This window comes from Macrobrachium rosenbergii, chromosome 40 (assembly GCF_040412425.1).
Source record: "Macrobrachium rosenbergii isolate ZJJX-2024 chromosome 40, ASM4041242v1, whole genome shotgun sequence".
Classification (NCBI taxonomy): domain Eukaryota; kingdom Metazoa; phylum Arthropoda; class Malacostraca; order Decapoda; family Palaemonidae; genus Macrobrachium; species Macrobrachium rosenbergii.
In genome coordinates, this window is record NC_089780.1 from 20,182,666 (window position 1) to 20,209,549 (window position 26,884).

Here is a 26,884-nt window from a genome sequence, read left to right on the forward strand (position 1 = left end):
GTTGATATTTATGGTTTCATCAATTGTTTTTTGTAAATGTGTTTTTCACGTCCATCTCTTTGATGTTTGTTCTTATGAAGCACAACGAAACGTAATTTACAATAATGGTTTTTCTTTTTTATGACTGGAAACTTTTGTATGACTATTATTATCATCTGGAAAATGTACACATCAAACATACAGGTACTGGAACGCAAAGTTAATCAGAAGTACAAATATACGCAGTAATACACACACACACACACACACACACACACACACACACATATATATATATATATATATATATATATATATATATATATATATATATATATATATATATATATATATATATATATATATATATAATGCATGCACATCACATACATGCATATATGTATATGTATATATGCTTGTGTAAACAATAATGAAGAAAAGTACAATCTACTCCATGTTGTATAAAGAATAATAATACCATTTCTTTGTACAAGGTACTGTAGTTCCAGGGAATCCATTCTCCTAACATGCAGTATTTATATAACAATATGTACCCAAAGCACAATGCACTTCCAAGCTGCAAAGCGAGAGAAAGAAATTTAGATTGATGGTTGATGAGGTAATGTATCTTTTAGCAATCGAGAGATCTTCATATAATATTTTTACTGGCTTGTTTGATCTATTCTGGAGTTGATAAAAATCCAAACTCACAGAGAAGATACGTCTGCCATCATCGCGTGCCATCTACACGGACGTAATCCAGTCCAGTAAACCACTTGCAAGGTCGTAAACGAAAGAAATACCTTCGTTCTTTACACTTGGCACACGGCAATTGGGCGAGTGAATATTTCAATTTACGCCGGCTGAATCGCTTTCCAATACTGCCATAACTTCTCCTGAGATTACCATTGTTGTTTATTTACCAGCATCGTTTGCTTACAGAATTAAGCTATTTTTTAACCCGAGGGCACTTTACAGAATTCTTGAAGTTTACATATTGGTTGGCTATGATCGCTGGATTTTAGGTTATGGTGTGCTCTTATGAATATGTAATTTATATTAGTACTTAAATAGCTGCTGGACTGTCTGGTGTTTTTTATTTATATTCTTGAAATTCACTTGTTAGCCTGTTATGATCACTGTGTTTTAGGTTATGGTCTCTTAAGAATATGTAATTTATATCAGTGCTTAAACTAGTTGGTGGGCTATGTAGTTTTTTTTCTTGTTTATATTTATTTTTGAGCTGTATGTCTGCCTAACTCTTCTTGTTGGAATAATGATATAATTTGACATTTAATAAGAGAATTGACAAATCTAGCTTTACTTGCCATCATGTATATATACATACATACACACACAAACTCACACACATTTATATATATACATATATATGTGTGTGTGTATATATATATATATATATATATATATATATATATATATATATATATATATATATATATATATATATATATATATACATATACATATACTTATACATATACATATTCATATACATATACATATATAGACAAACCAAAAAACCTAGTGGTAGGAGCCAAAACAAGAGAAAAACATTTATTTCTGAGATCTTTTGGCTTCAGCATTAACCATTAAGAATACTTCCGCAGTATATCATGTACCCCTAAGTACACTTAGCAGTTTTTGTTTATTTATTTTTTCCTCATTGTCCAGCTACCTTTCAGTAACTACTACCTCATGTGCCCTGTACTATGTAATTGTTTTACCTAGAATATATTCACCTCACATTTAGGAATTGTGCGCTCGTTCACTAAACATTTGCACTTCAGTTCAAATCTCAACACTCAGTTATACCATGATAATTAATTCATTTCATAAATTCTATAAATTCCAGTATTTCCTACTTTCCAGTCACTCTTTTTCTAAATACACCGCCTTTTCAACAGCCTTAAGCATTTTTTACTCGGCTATTATCCAAAATCCCCAAATCACTGATAAATTATTAATTTACTAGTGAATGATGGGGAAATTACTGATCGATACGTTATTTCCTTGTCATTTCAATCTTTCCTCTCACTGATTTCCCGTGTAATAAAATGCAAACTGAATTTCCTAAAAATCAGTCCTGAAAAATATTTCTGATGTAACTGATACCAAATGACTCATTAACTTGATTAAATCAAAGCGGATATTATAAATGAAAAGTGATTTTATCAAAAAAATATTTTGTCCAAGTCTTTTACAATACTACATCCTCTACTCTGGGTTACAAAGATTCCTCCACAGTATAATTAATCAAATTAAAAGTATCACATTCGTATTCCCTTTTTTATTTTCTCTCTTTTTTAAAAGGTGGAAGGGGGGGTGGGGTGTGGAAAGAGGTCTCGACTCGTGAAATGAGCTTAAAGGTGAAGACGCGCCAGGGCCAAATCGATATGCATATAAATGTAATGGGTTTTATACATAGTGCGTCGCAAATAAAAGAAAAAAGAAAATATTCCAGAAATTCTGCATTCTGTTTTTCACGAAAAACCTAAAAAAAAAAAAAAAATAGAAAAATATATTTCTATGCGTTTACATCGTACATTGGTGGATATCTGTTGATATTTTTTCTTCTCCCGTTTTATTTGGAGACTTAAATGTGGATCATGAGAATGATACAATGGGGAAAAATAGGTAGCAAATACAATACGGAGGGAAGTGTATCAGGACTCTTCTTTGTAATATAATTTTTATTGTGTGGATAATATTTCTTGTAGTAGTTGAGTTATTTATTGGTATCGTGAAGGCAACACATTCCTGTACAACACATAACATCTCTATTTTTTTAATCACTCTTATTACATAGGAGATGTATAAATACTGGTGAAGAGTTCCTCTCTCTCTCTCTCTCTCTCTCTCTCTCTCTCTCTCTCTCTCTCTCTCTCTCTCTCTGTGTGACGGAGTCTCAGCATTTTCGACGCAAAACAAACTCCGTCCAATGTTTATGTTTGTAAAGGTACAGGCCAACAAACTCCATGGTCTAGTTCTTATGTGTACGCTCAAGTTCTGCGCTAAAAAAAATACTTGTGCACTAAACCACACACATACAAACGGAAGCATACAAGAGTTAACTTACTTGGTACAGAAGGGGTTTTGATTGTTTAAAGTTTTCGGAATATACCAAAACAAACACTCCTACCGGCGTCTCTCTCTCTCTCTCTCTCTCTCTCTCTCTCTCTCTCTCTCTCTCTCTCTCTCTCTCTCACGAAAAATGACATATGATAGATCGATGTATTTCAGTAGCCATATTCGTAGCATATACATTTATTATTATTATTATTATTATTATTATTATTATTATTATTATTATTATTATTATTATTATTATTATTGCATTCAGACAAAGGATTTTGCCACGAAAGAACTACCACGGCGTGACATAACTAAATCACAGGGCACAAATATATATTATTTCAGAGAGAGAGAGAGAGAGAGAGAGAGAGAGAGAGAGAGAGAGAGAGAGAGAGAGAGAGAGAGAATGTGGAAAAAGCAACGGAATGTCAAGGAAAGTCGTTGAGAGAGAGAGAGAGAGAGAGAGAGAGAGAGAGAGAGAGAGAGAGAGAGAGAGAGAGAGAGAGAGAGAGAGAGTAACAGACAGACAGACAAGCAGGTATAGATTGTCACCATTCAAAAGCATGAGCAAACTGAACTTTCGAAGCAAATTCAGAAAACAGATTCAGGTACACTCGAACTTCTTCAAACGAGAAGCAATTACAACTGCTCTTTCTTACTCCCATTGTCAGATACATTTTGTTTTCGAAACAGAGGATCTTTAGATTTAACTTCAATTGGAGGGGGACATTGAACCTCAAGAGATTAAAAGTAGGGAGTTAAGAAAATTCTCTTCAAGAATGTTGTATAGACACTTAAGAGGTACAGGTGACTAACGCTAACTCTATCCTCAGAGGTACAGAGACAGCTAAACTCGGTCCATTTTAACCCAAGTCTCAAGCTGAGAAGAATTTGTATGTGTGTGTGTGTTTCAGTGTATGATTCTTGGTACCGTACTGTCCATTAGCTGATCTGCTGGTATAGTGGTTAGTGTCGTGGCATGCCACTCAGATGTCGATGGCACGCGTCTCTCCCAGGGCTATGAAAAATCGCCGGCTCTGTATCATGATCAGTTACTGCTGCAGTGTGGGGTCGGAGATGGGAGGTTGAAACCAACGTTCTTTGGAAGCTCGGATTTCAAGTCAATGGCCCCAGTGGTGTGCTTGTTCCATGTGAATAGGTTTCATCTACTGAAATGATAATAATAATAATAATAATAATAATAATAATAATAATAATAATAATAATAATAATAATAATAATTGATAATGATTATTTTGAATGAGGTTTGTCTTTGTAGTGCAATTACAAAGCTAATTTTAGGTTATTAAGTTGAAATGTACTTTAACTTATTACCATAAATTCGCTTAGTTAGTTGTAATATTTCTGTTAATTTAATTTATCCTTAATTTATTACTGTAATTTTTTGTGTGTATGTATGAACTCGAGTTATATTTCACATATTTTCCATAAATCTTTCTTCAGTATCGCTTTACGAACATGACGAAAATAGATCTTGATTAAGATATTTCTATTCCAGCACCTCAGTAGGTGGCTCATGAATATAGAACGACGCTTATTGTAAAGGAATTGAATCATGGCTGCTTCATTTGTTTAGAAATATGAAGATGAAGATGAAGTTAGTGCTTTTAAACTCTTTCATAAACCCAGAGTATAATATTAACGTTTGATTGATATTCAGTCACAGAATAAGGATCAAGTCATGTCACACAAACCTGATGTGCGTCATTCGAAATGCTCTAGTCATCAATGGTTGAATCTGAAAACAGAAAATAGCCAGTCTGAGAAACGGGAATTGCACAACTGTCTGTATGCTGGCATGCATTGAAACTATATCAGTGACGGTCAGAGGGAATCAGGAGAATTATCTGAAATACAAACATCACAGTCATCATCATCATCATCTCCCGTTTGCTTTCGTGATGTCAGAAGTAAACAAACACCAAAGTCGAGTGTTTGCTGGCCCATGGCCGGTATGAACTCATGGAGTGAAACGCACACACACACACACACACACACACACGTACAAATGCTAACATGACAGAATCAGCTGTTATGTGACATAAGCAAGTTGATGAAAGGAGATAACTATTTTTATTAAATGTCTTAAAATATACTGTATACTGCATATAGGAGAGAGAGAGAGAGAGAGAGAGAGAGAGAGAGAGAGAGAGAGAGAGAGAGAGAGAGAGAGAGAGAGAGAGAGGAGTGGAAAAGGATTGAAAAGAATGCTTATATTATCAGAGAGAGAGAGAGAGAGAGAGAGAGAGAGAGAGAGAGAGAGAGAGAGAGAGAGAGAGAAGAGTGGAAAAGGATTGAAAAGAATGCTTATATTATCAAAAGAGAGAGAGAGAGAGAGAGAGAGAGAGAGAGAGAGAGAGAGAGTGGGGGTGGGGTGGGGTAGATTCAGTGAGTAAACGACAGAAACGCATAAGAAAGTAACATCGTGTCGAGGGATGCAAGAGAGAGAGAGAGAGAGAGAGAGAGAGAGAGAGAGAGAGAGAGAGAGAGAGAGAGAGAGAGAGAGAGAATATAATGTAATGTAATGGCGATAAGAGAGAGAGAAAGAGATAGGGAAACAATACCAACTAAAGCGAGAGACAGAGAGAAAGAGAGGCAAGGAAAAGGAACGCAGAGATCGCCAGGGAGAGAGAGATAGTTCAACAAGGAACTGCAATTAGATAAAGGATCAAGGACACTCACACGGATCTCAAGTCGGGCAGAAATTACAATTTTCCCTTTTTCCCTTCTCTCTTATTTTTTAAGTTTATTTTCTTTTCGAGGTGACCTCGGTCATTTTAGCTGAAATGGCGGGAACTGAATTTAGACGTACAAATGCTAACATGATAGAATCAGCTGTTATATGACATAAGCAAGTTGATGAAAGGAGATAACTATTTTTATTAAATGTCGTAAAATATACTACTGTATATACTGCATATACGAGAGAGAGAGAGAGAGAGAGAGAGAGAGAGAGAGAGAGAGAGAGAGAGAAAGTTAAGTATAATCTAGTTTAACCAGACCACTGAGCTGATTAACAGCTCTCCTAGGGCTGGCCCTGAAGGATTAGATTTATTTTTACGTGGCTAAGAACCAATTGGTCACCTAGCAACGGGACCTACAGCTTATTGTGGAATCCGAACCACATTATAGCGAGAAATGAATTTCTATCACCAGAAACAAATTCTTCTTGTTCTTCACTGGCCGGTCGGAGATTCGAACTCGCGACCAACAGAGTGGTAGTTGAGAACGGAACCTGCTCTCCCAGCGAGGAACTAGAGAGAGAGAGAGAGAGAGAGAGAGAGAGAGAGAGAGAGAGAGAGAGAGAGAGAGAGAAGAGTGGAAAAGGATTGAAAAGAATGCTTATATTATCAAAAGAGAGAGAGAGAGAGAGAGAGAGAGAGAGAGAGAGAGAGAGAGAGAGAGAGAGGAAAAGGATTGAAAAGAATGCTTATATTATCAAAGAGAGAGAGAGAGAGAGAGAGAGAGAGAGAGAGAGAGAGAGAGAGAGAGAGAGGTGGGGTGGGGGTAGATTCAGTGAGTAAACGACAGAAACGCATAAGAAAGTAACACGTCGAGGAATGCAACAGAGAGAGAGAGAGAGAGAGAGAGAGAGAGAGAGAGAGAGAGAGAATGTAATGTAATGTAATGGCGATAAGAGAGAGAGAGAGAGAGAGAGAGAGAGAGAGAGAGAGAGAGAGAGAGAGAGAGAGAGAGATACGGGAAACAATACCAACTAAAGCGAGAGACAGAGAGAAAGAGAGGCAAGGAAAAGGAACGCAGAGATCGCCAGGGAGAGAGAGATAGTTCAACAAGGAACTGCAATTAGATAAAGGATCAAGGACACTCACACGGATCTCAAGTCGGGCAGAAATTACAATTTTCCCTTTTTCCCTTCTCTCTTATTTTTTAAGTTTATTTTCGGTTCGAGGTGACCTCGGTCATTTTAGCTGAAATGGCGGGAACTGAATTTAGACGTACAAATGCTAACATGATAGAATCAGCTGTTATATGACATAAGCAAGTTGATGAAAGGAGATAACTATTTTTATTAAATGTCGTAAAATATACTACTGTATATACTGCATATACGAGAGAGAGAGAGAGAGAGAGAGAGAGAGAGAGAGAGAGAGAGAGAGAGAGAGAGAGAGAGAGAGAGAGAGAGAGAGAGAGAGAGAGAGAGAGAGAAAGTTAAGTATAATCTAGTTTAACCAGACCACTGAGCTGATTAACAGCTCTCCTAGGGCTGGCCCGAAGGATTAGATTTATTTTTACGTGGCTAAGAACCAATTGGTCACCTAGCAACGGGACCTACAGCTTATTGTGGAATCCGAACCACATTATAGCGAGAAATGAATTTCTATCACCAGAAACAAATTCTTCTTGTTCTTCACTGGCCGGTCGGAGATTCGAACTCGCGACCAACAGAGTGGTAGTTGAGAACGGAACCCGCTCTCCCAGCGAGGAACTAGAGAGAGAGAGAGAGAGAGAGAGAGAGAGAGAGAGAGAGAGAGAAGAGTGGAAAAGGATTGAAAAGAATGCTTATATTATCAAAGAGAGAGGGAGAGAGAGAGGAAAAGGATTGAAAAGAATGCTTTTATTATCAAAGAGAGAGAGAGAGAGAGAGAGAGAGAGAGAGAGAGGTGGGTGTGGGGGTAGATTCAGTGAGTAAACGACAGAAACGCATAAGAAAGTAACATCGTCGAGGAATGCAACAGAGAGAGAGAGAGAGAGAGAGAGAGAGAGAGAGAGAGAGAGAGAGAGAATGTAATATAATGTAATGTAATGGCGATAAGAGAGAGAGAGAGAGAGAGAGAGAGAGAGAGAGAGAGAGAGAGAGAGAGAGATACGGGAAACAATACCAACTAAAGCGAGAGACAGAGAGAAAGAGAGGCAAGGAAAAGGAACGCAGAGATCGCCAGGGAGAGAGAGATAGTTCAACAAGGAACTGCAATTAGATAAAGGATCAAGGACACTCACACGGATCTCAAGTCGGGCAGAAATTACAATTTTCCCTTTTTCCCTTCTCTCTTATTTCTAAGTTTATTTTCGGTTCACGGTGACCTCGGTCATTTTAGCTGAAATGGCGAGAACTGAATTTAGAGGGATGGGAGGTCGGTGCACCTTTAGGTATGATTTTATGCAAATAATCAAAGACGCACATATTATCTGTAATCTGTTAGGATGGAATATCAACAAATGATGCTAATAGGAAAATATGTGGATGGGTTGTCTTATTTATCCGTTTTGAGTTTGCAGTCGGGTTAAATAGATTAAGTAGCCTAAAGTGAAAAAAATGTTAAATTCTTTAATTGATAAATTTCATGAAATTAAATTAAGGAAACATCCTTTTTAACATAATTAATGCTATTCACATTATTTCCAATGAATTTCTACTACCCATCCATGAATCCTTTCACTACATATGCCATTTTATTTCCTATGTCCCATGTTTATTTCAGGGGTGTTAAATAGATCAAGTAAATAAATAATGTTAAATGTCTTTAGTTGTCTGTTAAATGTTTTGGAATTAAACTTAGCAAAAATCATATTGACATATTTAATTATACTCATGTTATTACCAGTGATTTTCTACCACCCATCCATAAATCATTTCATTGTATTTGGCATTTTATTTCCTATTTCCAGTGTTTTTTTTTGCGGTTGGGTTAATAGATTAAGTAAAGTAAACAAAAAATTAATGTCTCTACTTGTCTGCTAGATTTGATGAAATGAAACTCGGCTAATATCCTTTTGATCTATTTAATTTTGTTCACACTATTACCAATGATTTCCTAACATCCATCCATGAATCTTTTCATTATATATGCCCTTTTATTTCCATTGACTGATTGATTGATTATGAAATTTAGATCTTGATGACCAAGCGCCGGAACCCATCAGGATTATTCAGCACCGTAATGAAGATGAAATATATGAATTGATGATATAGTTGATAATGAATAAGTGAATGATAACATAGTACTAAAATTCAGTGTTAAAATATGATGTCCCACGTTTATTTTCCGCTATCGCAGGTACAGCCCCAGCGAACACCCATGTGCATAAAAGTGTAATGGCTTTCATACATTCCGCTTCGCAAAAACATTTCTGGAATTCTGCTTTTCGGGGGGTTTCCAAAAAAAAAAAAAAAGGGGGGGTGTGGGTTTAAATCTGAGAAAGAAATATTTCGATCCATTAGCCTTTGCATTCGTGCATGTATGTGATATGCTATTTTTTCTTTTTTCGTTTTAGGCGGTCTTAGTCGCCGGATTCGAGCTGGGCCAATAGACAAATTTATACGGGCGTAAAAAATAGCGTTTCTAAAATAGGAAGTTGTAAATATGAAAATATTTACATCTACAACTCTCACTTTCTCTTTCCATTCCCATTCACTTTTTTTTTTTTTTTCAAAACGGTTGGAGGAAAAATTTACCCTCGAAAAATGTGCATGCACAACGTACTGATCTCTCTCTCTCTTATATATATATATATATATATATATATATATATATATATATATATATATATATATATATATATATATTTTTTTACGTTTTTCCGTGGTTTTAGTTTGAAATATGCTCTGTGAGACAGGTAGCAACAGTTTAAGTTAATTTAGCCTTGTGATTCTGACTTCGTGGGTACGGGAAAACGTAAAAAAAGAGGAAAACAAAGGAGAATTTCATATGAGCTTAGGGCTCTTGTTACTGAGGGAAATATTACGTAAAACACGTGGGCACATTTAAAGTAGTGTATTTACATAAATGACATTAGTACGGGAAAGAGGAACTCAAGTAGATTGAATGAAACTGGGGAATCCCAGCCACAGTCGAGAAGCTTCCACGATAGGATCCTCTGAAATGAGAGATATGCACATTATACGCCAGTAATGAAAATAGACAAAAGAATAATGAATTCGAAGCTGCACTGAGGGTGCCAAAGGAGTAATAAAGAATTAATACTGCCGATGCAAGAGGCGCACGGACATTAGACAAGGGAGATTTCTGGCTTTCTCTTTAAGAAAATATTACGAGACAAAAGCGTGACTGAAATGGGGCTCTTCCAGGGCACTTTACCTTAGCAGATTTTCCGAGGGCGCGTAGAAGGCAGTCCGTGGGTGACTTGCGATTTCCGAGGGCGAGTTTCTTCCACGTGGTGAGATGCAAGGGCTTCCGTAAAGGGGCAAGGCGATGGGGACTCCTCGAAACTCCAAGCAATGGCGTGTGGGCTCGAGGAATACGGTCGAGGGGCACGAGGAGAAGTATACTTTGAAAGGGCCACGTGGTTGGGATGCAAGGGCATCGATGGGGCCAGGTGTTGGGGACGTCTTCACAAGTTCACTCCATATCTTCCAGCCCGCGTGTGTCTGCTGAGACCTTGGGCTTTTGCCTTTTATCCCCTCCTATGGGACAGGGGGGGTGCGCCCAACACAGATGCTTTGACTCATTGCACCTGCTGCCCGCAGGGGAGGTTTTGGCCTGTAGGAGAAACGCCCAAGCCAGATTACTTTTGCCTCGAAGGAAAGATCTTTATCAAAAATGGGAGCGCCTTTAATCTTTTAAACCTTGTTTTTAAGTCGATAGACAGATGGTCTATCGATCGGCCGGCTGGCAGTAAATGAACAACCAACAACAACAAAGGAGGGGGGGGGAGGTAATTTGCTAGCGAATTCTTGCTAATCATAATACCTCCCCATACAAGATGATGTACATACCTCCTTCGGGTGTGTACATCGATATTCAAGAATGAGCGGCAAATGCTTTACGTTACTCTACATTCTGCCTTGCAATGAACTTTACTCCTAAGGGTTTTATGAAGCTGAGACATTACTTTTAATAACACATTGGGACAATTTTCGTTAACAGGACGCAAAGTGATTTAAACACTTGCAAAAGAATAATTACTTTAGATTTGGTTACCCACTGTAACTTTATAAAGTGACTCGAACAATTGTGAATTAATTAAGATTATAGGACCACGTATATGAGGCTATGGCCAACAAATGAAAAGAAATGGTTATTGTTCAAGAATTAAAATACACGGTTACTTAATTTTAGATAAAATGCATGCGGTTAGTACAATCTGCCTTGAAGAGGCTGTGTAAATGAAAAACAGCGTTTATTTTTGTAAATGACATCCCCTTTTACGCGATACTGTAATGACTATACATATTCGCATTGATAATTTATCTTCGTTTTAACGTACTTTGCTTAGCCGGCCCCACACGGATTTTGACAGCCGTATGCGGGCGAGAGTATTCGCGAGGTTTTAATTCGCTAACCTTAAACTACGCTAATTTTATGCGTCCACTGCCTACTCAATGTTATGACGGGGCGAGCAGACAAAAGATGTGGGGTAGGACAAACAGTGATCTTGGAAGGAAATGGAAGGGGGAAAAGGGATAATAATAACAAAAGGAAAATTACCAAGACGTTACGAATGAAACTTGACCGCATATGAAAGGCGGGACACGTCCCTCAGAGCTTACGAAAGGGGCATTTAAATCACAAGGGCAAGAGTCTATGACTCGCGATTTTTTAAAAGAAAGATAAATAAATGACTAAAAGAAGGTAAATGATATTGGCAGAGGAGCTAAGGGAAAAAGAGTGAAGGTTTTATTCTGTTAGGCGGGAATTTATTTTCCTTCGCCTATAAATTACGGCCCGGACTATCACTTCAGTCCCAGGGCGAGGAAAGTGCACTGAAGGGCGCGACTCCTTCAGGAGGGCTGACACGCACGCCCGGTGCCAAGGTATGGGCGCAAGGGCGTGCCACTTCTCACTCTGTTATTCTCAATGATTTATACATTGTGTGGGGAATGGTATCCCGTATTTAATTTCCTCTTGTGGTGATAATTTAAGGGAATATTAATAGAAGGTGATAAGAGATAGAAGTTCCTGAGGAACGGAGGAAGATATAGGAGGGTCTGACGTCCCCTTCTGGATTAGGGGTGCCATGACCTTCGAGAAATGAAATGGCGGCACAGGTGCCATGGGAGCTCTAGAGCTCTTTGTAAATTACCTGGAATGTCCCACGCCCGTGGTAATTTCGCCTCGAGTCTTTCTTAATGGGACAGTCGTCCTCGGCCGGGGAAGCGGAGGGCCCGCGACCGGAGGGCGGCACGGAGTACCACCTGGGCCTGCTGATGCGACAGCTGACGCAGGAGTGTTCCGTGCGGGTTCTACCATGATCCGTCGCGGCTCTTGTAGTTCATCGGCCAAGTGAGATATGGCAGAATCCTGACTTGCAATTGCGTCGGCGACGGACTGAGGCAGAGAGGAGGCGGTCGGGGGTGGCGTGAGCGGCTCGCAGGTATCGATGACCAGCTCAGGCACGGGTTGCGAGGCCGCACCTGCAGGTGAGCTTCCGCGGTGGTCGGGAGGAACCGTCTCTCTGACCGACGCTGGTAGAGGTGCCAGGCCGGGGGAAGAGAGGGGGTCCTGAGTTGGATCCCGTGAATGGAGATCGGCGTAGCGCTCTGGCGCTGGCACTAGGGCAGAGTCAGGCGCTATCAGAGGTTTCTTGGGCTCGTCGGTCAGGACGGACGAAGCTCGGCCCTGCTCGGGGCATGCAAGTGGCACCGGCAGGAATTTGGCATCTCCTGAAGGGAGATCTGATTGGGGCCCTGGCACTGGAATTGGATCGGGAACCGATCGAGGGGGCCACTGTACATTGTACTCAGGTGGCACTGGTGGGTACTGCACGTCCTTCTGGTACCCAGGGGGCGCCAGTCTTGGCTGAGGGAGAAGCGGGGGAGGATTACTCGCGCCCGCGGAATGATTCGGGGAATGTGGACCCCTAGATTGTCGTGATTTCGGTGGGGACTGAAAGTCCTGTCCCAGGATGACGTCATAGCCTCCGGGGAGATGGCTTGCTACTGCAAGATTGCACATTTTGGATTGGTGAGGTCGTGAGACTCTCAATTGGACCGTAGGGAGTATCATCTTAAATTGGTTTATTCCCTCGATCGTGACGAGTCTTCGTCTATTGACGATAGCTCCGCAGGGAACTCTGTCCCTTCGGATGAGGGAGATTTGTGCGCCCGAGTCCTCGAAAGCAGTGACTCGGCGCGCGGGCTCGCTACCTCGTGGAGGGGCCACGTATACAGGCCCTTCGGCGGGAGGGCCTAATGACTTGGGATCTGTGACGGCCAAGGCGACGGTGGGAGTATTTACTTTATTATTGCGTGGGCATTTTGCCCATGCGGGAGAATGGCCATAGACCTTGCACGCCGTGCAAAAGGTCTGGCTAAAGTCTTTCCGCGCTGCCCCTGTGGAGGGCGCAGGCGAGTTATTTGTCGGTTTTCCGGGAGAGAGAGGAGCCGGTTTCTTGTTCCGGCACTGTTCGGAGGAATGCCCCGTTTTCTTGCAATAATGGCAAGTTATGGGCTTGCCCGAGTTCCCATTTTTGTGGGAATTTGAACCTCCGAGGAGGGACGGGGGATTTATCTTCCGCCCCATGGATCCTTCTTGAGGGTGGTGAGTTTCCCACATGTCTGCTATTCGGCAACACTCGGTGAGTGTTGCTGGGGCTTTTTCCACTATGAGTGGCGAGGGCAGGAGGGCGTAGCGCAGGAAATGCTCAATTTAAACCGCTCGAGTACCTCGGCGGTGTTAGTGGCTCCTTCGGAATCGAGCCATTTTGTCAACGCCCGCTCCGAATGGTACGCCCAATCGGACCAAGTCTGGCCTGCTTCTCTGGGCTGCTCTCTCCAACGTCTCCTCCACCGCTCGGGGGTAATCTCGTACGCCTTCGTAACTGCTTGGCGTACGGCTTCCCAGTTTCCCCGATCGTCTGCGGGAAGGGCGTGGTAGGCAACGAGGGCCTTTCCGCCCAGGAATTTAGTGAGAACAAGGGAGAGTTCCGCGGGGGAGAGATCGCAGCACTCCAGGACTCGTTCGGCCCTTTCAAGCCATACTTCAGGCTCGGACTCCGTCCATTTTGGCATGAACGAGTGAGCTTGGCTGAGGGCACTCATCCCCGCGGCAGGGGGCGGGGGGGTGGCGTGCTGTCGTTCTAGCACCTGGAGCTCATGGGCGCGTTCTCTCTCTCTCTCCTCACGTTCTCTCTCCCTCTCTGCACGTTCTTTTTCCTTCTCCTGCTCTTGGGCAACTCGTTCTCTCTCTCTCTCCGCCTTGGCATCGTCCACTCGTTCTTGAACCCATGCTCTCAGATCTTGCCCCGATAGTCCCATGTCCTTCCCAGCGGACATGTAGAATTTGAAATCCTCGTTTTGTTGGGCTCTGGTATTAGCCATCTTGGAATAATGGGTATAGGATATGTCGGAAAAGACTCAGGTTGTCTGAAAAGACTCAATTGCAGGAATCTGAAACACTCAATGGGTCAGACTGCTGGAGAATGGATCTGTCTGAATAAGACAGGTGATTAGTAAGTCTGAGGAGACTTTTTGTTAAAATTTAATATGTCTTGGAAAGACGTGGTTGTTCTTGGCGAACGAATTGTCATATGTGTCTCGGAAGACGTAGTTGGGTTTTGTCACGCTCGGACTTGGCCGGCTGTAGCGTGAAGTTAAGGAGTTGTTCTAACGAACTAGAATGATCAGTCCCGTAAGGGCTTAGATGTGTGTGAACTACACTATATAATGTCTCAAAAGTACTTAATTTTGGGTTCCCGCGGGAATGAGAAATTCTCGCCACGTGCGACGTAGAATTTTAGGAGTCTCTGAGGACTGGAATTTGGAGGAATTCTCGCCACGTGCGACGTAGAATTTTAGGAGTCTCTGAGGACTGGAATTTGGAGAAATTCTCGCCACGTGCGACGTAGAATTTTAGGAGTCTCTGAGGACTGGAATTTGGAGAAATTCTCGCCACGTGCGACGTAGAATTTTAGGAGTCTCTAAGGACTGGAATTTGGAGAAATTCTCGCCACGTGCGACGTAGAATTTTAGGAGTCACTTAGGACTTGGAATTTGTGGAATTTGGAGGAATTCTCGCCACGTACGACGTAGAATTTTAGGAGTCACTTAGGACTTGGAATTACGATTCGTCCCTTAGGACTTAGAAATTACTAACGGGAAACCCAAAGAGAAATGAATGGGGAAAAAAATGCTACACACGCGGGCATGGGCGGGGGTGGGGGGGTGCAGGTCGTTTGGCCAACACCGGAGGTATTTTTAGATTCTGGGTGAATGAACCCGTATATTTATATACCGTCTGGGATTCCGGAGAATTTCCCAGTCGTCTGAGAGGATAACAGTACAACGGCCTAGTAATTTTCCCTATAAGCGGAGTTTAAATTTCGCTTTCCTAACACCTAACTCGAATTCTAACTACACTGAGAGAATTGTCAGCAATGCAAGCTGACTTCGTCGTGTCCCACGTGGGAATTTTATTCGCGCCTAAATAACAGTTCGCTAATTCGAAATGCGAAGTAAAAGTTATCACAGAGGAATTTCTTTCGCACTATTCCTCGAAGCAAGGATATGGCAAAGATTTTAACACAGGAATTTTCGCACTATTCCTCGAAGCAAAAGATACAAAGATTTTAACACAGAGGAATTTCGCACTATTCCTCGAAGCAAAGGATGGTTAGCACTGGTTATTTCCTAACTACCTATCCTGAAAGGCATGCATTAACGAATCTAATACGGCGGTTCTTTTCTCTCAGTGATTACATGCGTCCCTATTTCTAATTCCTAGAACAGTCACGATTGTAAAAAGGTTTTGCTAAGATTAACACATTACTTACGTGGAATTTTCTGGATCTGTGTGCTGGTTTTACACAAAAGGTTCGTAATTGTCTCGTACCCAGCTTAGCTTTGCTAATAGCTGATCTGGCAAGTTGCAAATGCAATAAAGCAACACTAGGGGAACTGCAACTGCAAAACGAGATCTATGGCCAGGTCGCCATTTTTACGTTTTTCCGTGGTTTTAGTTTGAAATATGCTCTGTGAGACAGGTAGCAACAGTTTAAGTTAATTTAGCCTTGTGATTCTGACTTCGTGGGTACGGGAAAACGTAAAAATAGAGGAAAACAAAGGAGAATTTCATATGAGCTTAGGGCTCTTGTTACTGAGGGAAATATTACGTAAAACACGTGGGCACATTTAAAGTAGTGTATTTACATAAATGACATTAGTACGGGAAAGAGGAACTCAAGTAGATTGAATGAAACTGGGGAATCCCAGCCACAGTCGAGAAGCTTCCACGATAGGATCCCTCTGAAATGAGAGATATGCACATTATACGCCAGTAATGAAAATAGACAAAGAATAATGAATTGAAGCTGCACTGAGGGTGCCAAAGGAGTAATAAAGAATTAATACTGGCGATGCAAGAGGCGCACGGACATTAGACAAAGGGAGATTTCTGGCTTTCTCTTTAAGAAAATATTACGAGACAAAAGCGTGACTGAAATGGGGCTCTTCCAGGGCACTTTACCTTAGCAGATTTTCCGAGGGCGCGTAGAAGGCAGTCCGTGGGTGACTTGCGATTTCCGGGATATATATATATATATATATATAGATCTATAGATCTATATATATATATATATATATATATATATATATATATATATATATATATATATATATATATATATATATATATATATATATGTGTGTGTGTGTGTGTGTGTGTGTGTGTGTATGTTGTGTACATATATATACATATATAAATAGTGCGTGTGTGTGTGTGCATATGTACGTCCGTTGAGTCTCCCACTACTCAAACCACTTACCCTAATACATCCTCCAAAAGACGCATGTAGTTCAGCCTGATTTCGAAAATATGTGACGAGAGAGAGAGAGAGAGAGAGAGAGAGAGAGAGAGAGAGAGAGAGAGAGAGAGAGGAGAGAGAGCTCTTTTTTTTTCCATTATCAACGACCACAAAACCATAATAGAAATCAGAGCAATGATTTGATGGACTGGTGAACGCACGTGGGATGATTCCTTTTTTGGCCAGAATGCTATCATTACTTACAATGCCTTTTTGTATATCTGGATGATCAGTATTGTTTTTGCTATTATCATTCCACGTCAGCACTCTCTCAGAGATACTGCATCCATGGAATGGGTGCTCCATTTAATGGGAGGAAGATTAAAGAAAAGGTGCTCTCAAAATAAAAAACCTCAGGTGCGTCAGACGGAAAGACCATTATTCCGCGCTACGAAAAATTCTATCTACTTGAATAATATGTTTTGAGTATTAGAAGGAAATGACTCCTTTTAATGTAAAGGCGAAATTTACATCGGATATCTATTCAGAGGTTACTGTAGAGAGAATCGTATTAGAACGTGTCGCAAGAAGCCCAGTTCAGTGAGTGTCTAACGTTACTTTTCGTTATTGTCTCCCAGAATCTTCCGTAACTATTCATCCTTTTTAGTTTTCTGTAAAACAAAACTATTGTGCCGGCTTTGTCTGTCCGTCTGCACTTTTTCTGACGCACTTTGTCTGTCCGACCTTTCTTCTGTTCGCACTTTTTCTGTCCGCCCTCAGATCTCAAAAACTACTGAGGCTAGAGGGCTGCAAATTGGTATGTTGATCATCCACCCTCCAGTCATTAAACATACCAAATTGCTGCCCTCTAGGCCCAGTAGTTTTTGAGATCTGAGGGTGGACAGAAAAAGTGTGAACAGAAGAAAGTGCGGACAGAGCGCGTCAGGAAAAAAGTGCGGAAGGACAGACAAAGCCGGCACAATAGTTTTGTTTTACAGAAAACTAAAAAGATAGATCTATTTCCGGTGGCCTTGATTATACGCTGTAGCGGCCGTACAGAAAACTCGATTCTTCGGCGTATTTTTCACTTGTTTTGTAATGGTCTCATGAACTAACACACAATTTCTCGTGCAAACAAATGTTCCCTCTAAGCTTCCTAGAACAATATAAAATAGGAAAAAAATGTAATATAAAAGAAAGTAACAAATCACAACACTATATGGTAAAAATAATTAAATACAAAAGATTGCAACAAATTATAAATCGTTTTGTACGTGACGTACAAACGCTGTCAAAAGTATTTGCTCCAACGTTGTTAGCGAGGGCTGGAAAAATAAAACCGATTCTTCACTAACCTCTTTCGGCAATTCTGACAAAAATGAATAAAAATGCGATCACGTTGCAATAACATCTATTGGGAATAAAGAACACGCAGATAAAAGAGGAATGATCTTTTTCATATGTGACGACAATGATATTTTCATTTATTTTTGTCAAAGGTCTTCGGTCAAAGAGCATCCTGTTAGACAACTTTGCACTAATTGTCGTTCAGCCAACTTTATTTTGTTCACAGAATCAATCATTTAATCTTTTCTGCTCTGCAAAAATCTCGTTTGCAAATACTACGTTGCAAAGGCGAAATTTGCTTTCGTTATTTGCAGTTGCTGGAAATGTTCTGCAATAGACGATTATATGATTTTTGGAACCATTCATATTGAATATATTGTTAAGCATAGACACTTTGATATTTCATTTCTGATAATTGGTACAATTATTTACAGTTATTTCCCGTACTAGTAATATTACTTTGATATTCCTTCTATAATACTTGTACAATTATTCACGATAAGAGTAATTTCATATGCTGGGATAAATATTTTTCATAACTAGAAATAGTCTTAACTAAATGGAATACTTCACTGTTAATCCCTCGCTTACATTGTGTCATAGAAATAGTCTTAACTAAATGGAATACTTCACTGTTAATCCCTCGCTTACATTGTGTCATAGAAATAGTCTTAACTAAATGGAATACTTCACTGTTAATCCCTCGCTTACATTGTGTCAGGAAAGAAAAAAATAAAAGTCATAGCATCATTCATTAATTATCCGGTGAAAGCTTTGGAAATGTTAACTGCATTACACATCTACACATGAGTCTCACTTGTAATGCGTAACCAACCCGGCCCCCCCCCCTCCTCCACAAACTCTGCTTCCACGTACTGTCTCATTTCCTATTTCCTATATATATATATATATATATATATATATATATATATATATATATATATATATATATATATATATATATATGTTATACATATGTATTTATATTTTGTAATATATATATATATATATATATATATATATATATATATATATATGTGTGTGATACATATATATTTATATTTTGTAAATAATAACACACACACACACACACACACACACATATATATATATATATATATATATATATATATATATATATATATATATATATATATATATATATATATATATATATATATACATACATACATATATACATACATACATACATACATATATACATACAATAAAAATTATAGCATGACTTCACGGTACTCTAGAATTTGTGGATCTGTTTTCTCATCTGCCAGCCTAACTCTTCAAATTATTACTTGACGTAGTAATTTGTTTCGTCTTATAAAAAATATATCTCCAGAAATCAAATAAATAGTAGTGAATTGAAGCAACCGTATCCTCATCATTGTTGTGCAATAACAAATGTTTTGATAATGGATATTATTAAGGACTGTTCGAGGCTTGAAATACCAGATTGAATAAAGATATTTTCCTCAAGGAATTCTCAATAACTTTCTTCTGTCTCATTTTAGATATCTTTGCTGTTCGTCACCGATTTCCCATTACCTCGAAACTAGCTGTGAACATTTGACAGCTACCATATCTTCATTTTAGATTTCTGTAAAAGAAAACTATTGAGATGGCTATTTGTCTGCCGTCTGCACTTTTCTGTTCGCCCTCAGATCTTAAAAACTACAGATGCTAGCGGGCTGCAAATTGGTATGTTGATTATCCACCCTCCAATCATGAAACATACCAAATTGCAGCCCTCTAGCCTCTATTTAAGGTTAAAGTTAGCCATAATCGTGTTTCTGGCAACGATATAGGATAGGCCACCACCAAGCCGTGGTTAAAGTTTCATGGGCCGCGGCTCATACAGCATTATACTGAGACCACCGAAAGATAGATCCATTTTCGGTGACCTCGATTTTACGCTGTAGCGGCTGGACAGAAAACTCGATTGCGCCGAAGAAACTTCGGCGCATTTTTTTACTTGATTAATAATGCCCTCCTTGATGCGCTTTGCAACGCATATTGAGAAATTGACAAAATATTGTTTACTTATCTTTATCTCCTTATTCTTCTTCCTGCTCGAATTCTTTTCCTCTTGGCGACGTTGTAAATCCAATACAATACACTTTATAGCTGTCATGTTTCCTGACTTTCGCAGCCTTTATTCCTGTCTTCTTTTCTCGTTCCCTTTATTGATGTCCTCTTTTCTAACAGCATATATAACACGAAAATGGCATTCGGAATCCGGAAGAGAAAGACAAACAAGAAACAAGCAATAATGGCACAAAGAACAAACGAACAAAAAAAAAAAAGAAAAACTAAAATATTGGAAAAAGGATGCATAATAAAAAGGAGGGCATTCGGAATCCGAAAGAGAAAGACAAACAAGAAACAAGCAATAATGGCACAAAGAACAAACGAACAAAAAAAAAAAAAAAAGAAAACTGAAAATATTTCGATAAAAAGAGAAAACAATTCCCATTTCTTTCCTCGTTCAAGGATTAATCCATACAGTCTTGATGGCACGTCTGGGATTCGCCCCGGTATTTAGGAGGTAAACCCCTTAAGAAAAGAAGGAAGGGAACGTCAGTCAGTCGTACAGTTTGAGTTGCTGTGTATCTCTTCGTTCGTTTTCGTCACTGAGACGAAGTGGATCTTGAAACTTCTTCTGTTAATGACATAATGCTTGTCTTGACTGCATTCTTTTTCATTGATGTAATACAGATTGATGTATATTTATTTTTATAACCTGGGATACCTTTTCAGTGCCTTAAGTATATTTTTTTATGTTAACATAAATGTAATAATGTATCGTTTGTTTTATATTCTGAGATGGCTTTTCTATAATCCATCATGATGCGGTTTCAAATTTCCTATAATTACAAATGCTATTATAAAAAATTTATGAAATCAGCACACTCCGTCCTTCCTTAGAAAATATTAATGCTTAACTAGAAACCTCATCTTCGTTTATTTTGATGAGAAAACCATTCAGATCTTTGTATTTTAATGGAATATTTTAAGAAAACTATCAACAAATATTGGTAATCTAAATAATGATAAACTTTCCTATTACATATTAGAGGATCTTTGAGGGATATTGCTGTTTGCCGTCTTTTCAATCGTCCAGTAGATTCAGTTTACTAATGTTTTCCTGACTCCGTGACATAATAAGCTGAATTGCCTTGATCAAAACTAATCGAATAAAATCTATACTAATTAAATAGGTGCAGTGAATTATATTCTGGAGTTAAATAAAGTTTTCCCTTCCATATTAATTGTTATTCTCTCTCCCCCAAAAGTAGGAGATGTGAGGGTGTAGAGAATGAATTGCAGGATATCGTTTTTTACCTTTTCTTAAAAAATCAATCGTATTCATGCATTTTTTTTTATATCGGTGAAAGATAAATGATGTTATTAGATGCTTAGATAAAAAAAGAAGTAATATGCACGTCAACTCAATGCTAGTTCATCCGTGATTCCTATTAGGTCAGTAGTTGAGTAAATACATATCGTACAATAAAAAAAATCGATAAAACAGAGCAATTTAATCTTGACAAATATCTGTTCGAAAAACCGTCTGGTAAGTAATATAGCGCCAACGAACTTCGTCATCATCTTTGCCCACAGAATGCTAACTCTCTGTCTTTAAAGGAGTGAAAAAAGTGATAAGTTTTTTTTATTCATTTCCAGCTGAAAACTGGCTATCTCTCTTATCTGATCATATTACGAAACGGGCTGCATCGCTGTTATCATTCTCTGCTCTTCCAAGTCCATTATCGCGCGTAACAACGAGCTTGTCAGTTTTTAACTTCGTCGGAGATTTGAATTTTATGAACATTCTGCATTTATCAGATGCGTATGTGGAGGGTTCGTTCCCAGCAACCATGGAATCACGCGAGGCAATTTGTATCAGGAATACGGGACTTACGAAATCGAAGGCTAATTCAGAAATTTCAAGGTCTTCATCTGTTAGGTAGATAAGAGGATGGTGGTTTGAGTTTATTGAAGGATTCTTGAAATGAGATACTGGTTGTTGAGCAATAGTGATTTAATTTTATCAAATTTCTTTCCAGATGAGAGCAGACGAGCCAGACGTCTAGATGGAATTGAAAGAGAAAGGAGAGGAAAGGTAAGGAAAATTTATACGTGACCTTACACACACACACACACACATATATATATATATATATATATATATATATATATATATATATATATATATATATATAATATATATATATATATATATATATATATATATATATATATATATATATATATATATATATATATATATATATATATATATATATATATATATATATATATATATATATATATATATATAATATATATATATATATGTATCATGAATGAAAAAGATTAGATCCTCTATAGTTGAGAAAACAAATGATAAAACACTTTATGTTACAGCAAATAACATAAATAGCATTGTACCTTGACATTTGGTTATGCAATAGAAAAAGATCAGGTCCTCTGTAGTTGAGAAAACAAATGAAAAAACACATTATGTTACAGCAAATAACATAAGTAGCATTGTACCTTGACATTTGATTATGTAATATCGGGAAGCGTCGAATTCCTTTCATAATTAATCAGGAAATGCTTAACATCAGTCTAGCCGTCTAGACTCCAAAATAGTCATAACTGCGATCAAATATCATAGAAGGAAAGGAAGAAGACAAACCCTCTTAAAGGAAAAGGCATTCTTTGTTTATGACAGATAATCATACGTTCGAGTAAATGAAATAACACGTTTGGTGGAAAAGTAAACTCAAATTAAGCTCAGGAACTTGCGGTAACTTTAGGTTTCCGACACGTCAGGTTCCCATTTTCGTTGTTTGCTTTCGTGTTCTGCGTGAGTTTCGCTTGATTTTGCTTTTAGTCTCGTTCAGTTCCGATCACTTTCCCCTTTTATATTTGCTTATTGCCATTTTTAAGCCTCTCTTATTTAAAACTACACGGGCAATTCTGCATTGATTCCTTGTATAACTAATTTCTCTTGACATGTTTGCATTCATTTTCTTGGTCTAATGCAACGAGATTCTAAAATAATAAAAAAAAATATATGATATGAAGAAAGAACTTTTAATAATCCCTAACATTACGTTAAAAGGGGATATTAGGTAAAGAGAGAGAGAGAGAGAGAGAGAGAGAGTAGCATATTAGAAACAAAATGTTAAAGGTTCTTATTAAAATGAATGGAGGGAGAGAGAGAAAGAGAGAGAGAAATAGCAATATATCGTAATATAAACAAAATGTTAAAAAGTATTTTGTTTCCATTCTCAATTAGGTATGAGCCATAGTAATATATTATAATAGAAATAAAATAGTAAGAAGTAGTTTGCTTCAATTCGTAATTAGATATAAACCATAGAAATGATCAAAAGAATACACATTTTGAATCCTAAATTTTGTCACAACACGTGCCCTGGAGTGAAATTCTCATACTTCTGTTATAACCCCAGATATGTAACCGACCATGTTATATCTAAAACACGGAATTTGGCTAGTGTCTTCCCGAGTAGCAGAACACCGTTTTGAAATATTCAGAGTACGAGAGTAGCGAGAATCAGAAATAATGCTGAATACGTTGAGGGATTAGGAACCACCGACGAAAAGGGGTTTGAACAATTTTGTATCCACTTTGGAAATAGATATCTATGTAGCGAAACTACAGAAAAGGAATGTAGTAGTTTTACTGTATATCATACGCATTTGATTGCTCGTGTTTATATTGGTGGCGGAAAATGTGATTAAATAACACAAAATTTCAATGATTTTTTTTTAAGAAGTCCGAATATTACTCTATAATTAATTTTCTCGATATATGCACAGTCCTCTCTTGTAATCATTATTGTGTTCCAGTGATTGAATCGGCTTTGTTGTTTGTAATTTTTGATAATATTGTGTAGCATTTTATAAGTTCCAAAATTACACAATTCTCAGAAATGGTCATTGTAAATAGAATTAAAAAAATCTTCGTATGACCAGTAATAGAACGTCGCAATATAATGCTTAATCGCGTATACAAATACTTACAAACGAATATATATATATATATATATATATATATATATATATATATATATATATATATATATATATATATATATATATATATATATATATATAAAATTTATATATATATATATATATATATATATATATATATATATATATATATATACATATAGCTTCTTTTTCGTTTTCTCCCCTCTTTGAATGCAACGCATCGAACAAACACGCGTGCAGGATTTTACAACAAATATCGGAGAGAAATCAGAGTGAAATAAAATGGAATGGAGGATGCATGAATGTACCCTGGCATAAGAGAAAAAAAAAAAGAGATAATATGGATTTTCTTCGTCACTCGCCGGATTATACCATACATACGAGTTCCATTCCAGTATTTAAATGGTTCACTTCACGTACAAGGGGAGAGGACCGTTTATTAGTTTTACAGTTCGAGTTCACCATAGTTTCCGTAACTGAGGTAAGGGGTATATTAAGACCATCTCTAGGTGGTGACGTAATTTCTCTTTAAAAACATCTCACTCTCAGTATAATCACATATCACTCAATATATATTCATTATGGTTATTTGAGTTATGTTTGCAATGCTTGGTATGGCGTGGGTTTCGTATCATGTCTTAATGCTATGATTTCATTTTACGTTTTCTTAGGTTCCTTTATTTTATTCATCTGTACGGGATTCATTGTCGTCTTTCTCATGTAATATTGTTGGAACAAAAAGCTCGTCTGCTTTTGTACATCAAACCTTATACATGGGGTTGTGTGTTATTACTTTCATAAGCTAGTAAGTGTTAAAAGAAATTGTATATATATATATATATATATATATATATATATATATATATATATATATACGTATATATAATATATATGTATATATATACATATGTATGTGTATATATGTATATATGTATTTATATATATTTAAGTTTCATTTAAGGAAAAACATAATAAAGACCTGATTCTGTTCAGATAAGAAATTTTAAACAATTCAGACTTTACATAAATACCAAAACACCCAAATATTAACGTGCATATGGGACTGCCTTACCAGAGGAAATCCTTATACATCTCCATTACTACAAAGATTTGACTTTGTTTTCTCCACATTTTGAAAAAGATTCTTGTTTTATTTGATTCAGTTTCTGTTAGCAGTGGAGCTGAAGAGAGTATATGATCATTTATTATTATTGCTTCCTAATCTGATATTCTTTTCTGCTTTCCTTCGCGGTATCTGGATTTTCTAAAAGCTTATATTGCGAAAAGAGACAGTAAAACTAATGTATAAAAAATGCGGAGCCTGAAAGTGCAGAATTCATTCTTTGAAAGTTTTACGCTTTGGTGGAATCCCGAAGGCAGAATTTTCGGCATTTGTTTACGACGCAATATGCGTGAAACCCATTACTCGTACACGCATATCGATTCCCACATGGGATGTCCCTTCCGCTTCAAGGTACAATCTTTCTCCTGAACCTCAGACCAGAAATAATAGAAAATTCTAAGTTGAATAAAAAATAATTTATTTTAAGTGGGTTCATTAAATATTACTTCCCGTAAGCGGGTAGTGCCGCCACTGCGCCTCACTCCTTTTACGGTAGGCATTACTTGAGGTTCTTTGCGGCGTTCCTTAGGCCCCTAGCTGCAGCCACTTTCATTCTTTTTGCTGTACCTCCGTTCATGGTCTTTTTCTTCCAATCTTATTTGCCATCCTTACTTACCACCCCTTCATAGTGCAACTACGAGGTTCCCAAGTCTTACACTTTAAAACCATTTTGTTCTCAATTTCTCTTTCAGCGCTGAATGACTTCATAGGTCCCAGCTCTTAGCCTTTGGCCTGAGTTTTACATTTCATTCCATTCCAATAAATATTACTGTAAGGAACACATAACCGAAGGATGGACCGTGATAACATTATGAAATTCTAACCTCCATTCACCTTTGTAATTAAACAAAAACCAAGTAAACTTATTTTCAATCAGCATTTTCTGTACGATTTCTTTTTTGTGTAGTTTTATCTGAATAAAGTGAGCACTGCAAACTTCGCATCCATTTGAGCATTAGAGAGGAAGCAACAGGAATAATTGAAGACTAAGCTGCCCATTGTAAATTCATTAGCAATCTGTCTTCGTCCGTGAGCTGAACAGATTGTTCATTATAAATAAAGAAATACAGAAATCAGACTCGCCAACTAGCCAATAAGAAATATCCTATTTGTCACAGCGAAACCAGAAAACTAGCTCTGGACATTGGAGCCGAAAAGAGGGAAAATAATTGATAAAAGGTAATTTTAGAAAACTTTAGAGTAGTATTGGAAAGCGGTTCTGGGAAGGTCCATTAAAACATTCATTCACTCGGGCATTCTCTGACCAGCAGGCGTAGAGAACGAATATGTTTCTTGCAGTTACGGATTTTGAAAGAGCTCTACTGGTAAATATTAGACTCAGTAGAATGGCACTGGGCAGGAGTCGATGTTTCTTGTCAATAGTCTTTAATTTTGATTGCCATGAGGATCGATAGAATGACTGTGGGCAAAAGGCCGCGGCTCCAAACAATACTATGGATATCTTTCTAAAACTTCTACAAGTGTTTTAAGCATTTCCGTTAACGGCCAGCAAAAATTTAATATTATTATTATTATTATTATTATTATTATTATTATTATTATTATTATTTCCGTAGATGAAACCTATTTTCTTGGAACATGCACACCAAAGGG

The 26,884-nt window shown here is 37.9% G+C and overlaps 2 long non-coding RNA genes across 5 annotated transcripts in view; one reads left to right on the forward strand and one right to left on the reverse strand.

Moving 5' to 3' along the window:
* Nucleotides 1-26,884, forward strand: part of LOC136826221 (uncharacterized) — a 516,569-nt gene that overhangs the window by 53,862 nt on the left and 435,823 nt on the right. For all 4 annotated transcript variants that reach the window (XR_010849555.1, XR_010849554.1, XR_010849556.1 and 1 more), the window contains one exon: nt 22,185-22,240. This is a non-coding gene — a long non-coding RNA (uncharacterized lncRNA). The remainder of the gene's footprint in view (nt 1-22,184; nt 22,241-26,884) is intronic.
* Nucleotides 16,137-16,507, reverse strand: LOC136826219 (uncharacterized). The gene is made up of 2 exons (XR_010849553.1): nt 16,476-16,507; nt 16,137-16,255 (listed from the first exon to the last, which is right to left on the reverse strand). It is a non-coding gene; the product is annotated as an uncharacterized lncRNA (long non-coding RNA).